The 4,178-nt window shown below is 44.2% G+C and overlaps 1 long non-coding RNA gene across 1 annotated transcript in view; it reads right to left on the bottom strand.

Moving 5' to 3' along the window:
* Window positions 1-362: 362 nt before the first annotated feature.
* LOC108286652 overlaps window positions 363-4,178 on the bottom strand; it is a 6,243-nt gene continuing 2,427 nt past the window's right edge. The window contains exon 2 of the long non-coding RNA XR_001818012.2: window positions 363-1,680. This is a non-coding gene — a long non-coding RNA (uncharacterized LOC108286652). The remainder of the gene's footprint in view (window positions 1,681-4,178) is intronic.

Below are 4,178 nucleotides of genomic sequence, written 5' to 3'. Positions count from 1 at the left end.
AATGCCCATTGAAGGGCATCCACTGCAGAGGAGACTCAGAATCAGATGGACAGAGTTGCATGCTCTGTGGCTGTCAGCCAGCCTCTCTATGCAGCTGCTGTGGTGTCTGCTCAATGTGCCGATGAACTGAGAGCTCCTGGCAGCAGGGACAGAGGATATGTGTGGGTCCAATAACATGAATTCTCCCTCCAAAGGCTAAGCTGGCTGGTGCAACTGCTTCGTGCCTAATCTGCCAAAGCAAATGTTTCCTTACAGTGAACCACACAAATTTTGTTAGAATATAAATTTCTGTACATCAAATTCCCATTTGAACTGTTTTTGACATCTTACTGGTTCCCTCTATCAGTGAGTTAAATAAAAGCTTGGATACATGTTCATGTTTTATTTGCAAGAGTCACGGTTTTACCTTTTTGTACATTAGCAGCAAGAACATTTTTTTTCTTAGAGTAGCTTTGGGCTAAATGGTAAATCCTCTGACACTGCCATTGGTAACTCAATAATTATGAATAGAACTAAACAACAAATGAATAAATTAACCTTAATACAGAATTTCCAATCCACACGAGGAGTTTGCAAGACAACTTGGTGAAAATTCTGTCTCTGCAACTTGGAAGCTGTGCAGTTATGGGCAAGTTATTCAACTCTCCTAACCTCAATTTCCCCATCTAAAAAGTGGAGATAATGAAATGTCTGTATCATGGAGCTGGCACAAGGACTACATGAATTGGTATATGCCAAGTGCACAGTACAGTACCTGGCACATGGTAAAAGGCTGTCATTCCAGATAAACTTTTATTTTTATGAACCAACAAGGGTGACTATGCTCACTTGCCCCATTCTCAGCCAAAACCAAAATGTGACACTATCGGTCTTACCTATGTGGTCTGTTTTATTGAGAATAGCAAGTGACTGCTTATTATTTTCCACATGTTTTAAGTAACAGCTTTGAGGTATAATTCATATATCATAAAATCCACCCTCTTACAATCCACTGGTTTTTAGTATACTCACAGAATTGTGCAGTCACCACCATCTAATTCCATTACCCCCAAAGAAACTCAGTGCCCGCTAACGGCCACTCCTCACCCTAGCCCTAAGTGACCACTGATCTGCTTTTTGTCTTTATGAGTTTGCTTATTAGGACACTTCATACACATGGAATCCTACAACACGTGGCCCTTTGTCTCTGGTCTCTTTCCCCATCACAGTATTTTCACGGTTCATCCGTGTTGGAGCATGCATCAGCACTTTCTTTTTATTCATTGTGTGGATACATATTTTGTTCATCAATTCATCCACTGTTGAACATTTGGGTTGTTTCCACTTTGGGCTATTATGAATAATGCTATGAACATTTGTATTCAAATTTCTGCGTGGACATATGTTTTCATTTCTCTTGGGTATAAACTCAGTGGGAGGCTGCCGATTACAGTGGAAAACACGCAGGATGGAAACAGTGACCTCTGCTTCATGGTTCCTGGTTTCCGACAAAGTTAATCTTTCACCATTGGTGTGCTGGTTAGATAATCCTGCGTTCAAAGAAAGGCATTTCCTGTTGCCACAGTCTTTACATAAACGCTCATACCATAATTGATTAGTTGTTTATGTGGGTTAAATTAACCATGGAATCATTCCTGATCCCATCTCCTTATTAGAGGGTCTGCATCTTTTTTTCTGGTTCTATTATTAAAAATAATTATTTTTAACTGACACATAATTGTACATATTTATGGTATACAGTGTGATATTTTGAAACATGTATACAGTGTGTAATGATCAGGGTAATTAGCATATTAATCCCTTAAACATTTATCATATCTTTGTGTTGGGAATGTGAAAGTCGTTAGAATTCAAATGGAGTCACTAGTGTTTTAAAAAAAAAAACGGTAACAAATAGAGCTGGGGAGGCCATGAAGAGGGGATTCTTATGCTTGTATGCCTAATACCAAAAATGATCACAAAAGATCCTGTAAAAATTACAATGTTGCCCACAGGCTGCCGCAACCTCACACAAAAATTACTTCTACAAGGACAACTGCCTGTCCAACCTCGGACTGCTGTGACCTTTGTTACTGATATTCGTAGCCAAGGATAATTATTTTAAAACCTCATTTTTTCCTTTAAAAACCTTTGTCTTTCTTTACCTCCTGGAATATGCACACAGTTTACTATGGAGCGCATATTCCCGTTGCAATGCCCTACTTTTGATTAAGTATCTTTTTCTTTTGGATGAGAGCCTGTCTTTGTTATTCAGGTGACAGGAACATTCAAAATTCTCTCTTGTAGCTACTTGAAAATACACAATAAATTATTGTTAGCGACAGTCACCCTACAGTGCAGCTGCACACTAGACAACTATGTTGCTGCAAATGTGATTCCATTAACTCCTCCCACCCGCTGCTGCATCCTTTTCCTAATAACATAAACATATCCAATCATTTTATTTCTTTCACTGGGATTGGCCCTGTGGCAGCCCACGGGAGGCCAGATTCCCCTGTGGAGACTGAACAATCCTGAAGGCCAGTCTGGCTCCAGCCAAGCCCCGTCTAGAAGCAGGAGTCTGTGGCATGCCCTGAAGAGTGACCCAGTTCTCGCTGGTCACGGATGAGAGGGCGTGTGGTTTAGCATCGAATCCTCACAAGGGATCTACAGAGACCAGATTCACCTGCGGCCTCCCCAGTGGGCCTTCGCCTTGTATCTCCTGGCCCACCTTGGGCCCACCTGGTCCAGATCTCAGGGTGAGGCCCTGAAGAAGCAGGGCCTGGACCTGCCGTGCTGGGACGCTTCTTCTCAGCAGGCAACTTTGGGAAATGAAGATCTACAAATCCCCAGTCAGCTCCCCCAGGCCTGGGAATGGCCCCAACCCCAGTCAGTCTCCTACCACACCCACTGTGCTTTCCCCAGGCTCCTAGGCGTCCTCTTTGAAATGGAGGGTCACGGGCCTCAGCTGGTCTCTAGCCCTCCCAAGTGCCTCTCTGGGACTTCCTCCACCCACCCGGGCTGCCCCAAAGCCTCTTCCAAAGACCTTCCCTAGGGTGGCTCTCCTCAACCATGCTGTCACCTCTTTCTTTCCCAAGCTCCTTCAAGGCCCTTAATAGCCTCTGGGAGGTCTCACACAGAGGGGCTGGAAAAGGGATCGTAAGTCCAGATCAGCTGTTCTCAAAGCGTGATCCAGAGCCCCATGGGTCCCTGAGACCCTCTCAGGGGGTCCTCAAGGCCAAAACTATTTTCATAATAATGATGATATATATATTTTTTGTATAGGTGGCTTTTTAATTTTCATTCTCTTAGGAGTTTTTCCAGAGACTACAGGCATGGGTGAAAGCATCACCTTGATGGCTAACGGAACGTGTGCATCTTGTGTTTTACAACTTTTCTCAGTCTTAATTTCTAATATGAGAAATATGGATAGATACAATCCACAATGAACAAAAGTTATTTGGGGTCCTCAATAACTCTTAAGAGTGTAGGCCGGGTGCAGTGGCCCATGCCTGTAATCCCAGCACTTTGGGAGGCTGAGATGGGCGGATCACCTGAGGTTGGGAGTTTGAGACCAGCCTGACCAACACAGAAAAACCCCATCTCTGCTAAAAATACAAAATTAGCCAGGAATGGTGGTGCATGCCTATAATCCCAGCTACATGGGAGGCTGAGGCAGGACAATCACATGAACCTGGGAGGCAGAGGTTGCAGTGAGCTGAGATTGTGCCATTGCACTCCGCCTGGGCAACAAGAGTGAAACACCATCTCAAAAATGAATAAATAAATAAATAATTAAAAAAAGAAAGTGTATAGGGATCCTAGGACCAAAAAGTTTGAGAACCACAATTAGACAAAGCTCTAATTGATGAGACCTACTAACTTGCTATATGAGTGGGGGCTGGTTATGGAGGGGGAGGAGATGGGGAGAAAAGAAAGCATTGGGGGAAGGGGAATAGGGAGGGAGGAGGAGGGAGGGAGAAAGGGCAGAAGGGGAGGGAAGGAGACCAGGAAAGAGGTGAAACAGGGAGAGAGAGGAAGAGGAGATGAGGAAGGGAGGAAGATGGAGAGGGGTTAGAAAAACGAGTCCAGATTAAAGAGACTCATTCATCTGGGAGGAGGAACAGCAGAGAGGAAAGAGGAGGAGATGGGAGGGAGGGATGAGATGGGAGGGAGGGAGGAGGAGATGGGAGGGAGGG

The sequence above is a fragment of the Cebus imitator genome, unplaced genomic scaffold (assembly GCF_001604975.1).
Source record: "Cebus imitator isolate Cc_AM_T3 unplaced genomic scaffold, Cebus_imitator-1.0 Scaffold325, whole genome shotgun sequence".
NCBI lineage: Eukaryota > Metazoa > Chordata > Mammalia > Primates > Cebidae > Cebus > Cebus imitator.
Note: the sequence above shows the minus strand (reverse complement) of the source record. Positions and strands in the feature narration are given on the sequence as shown.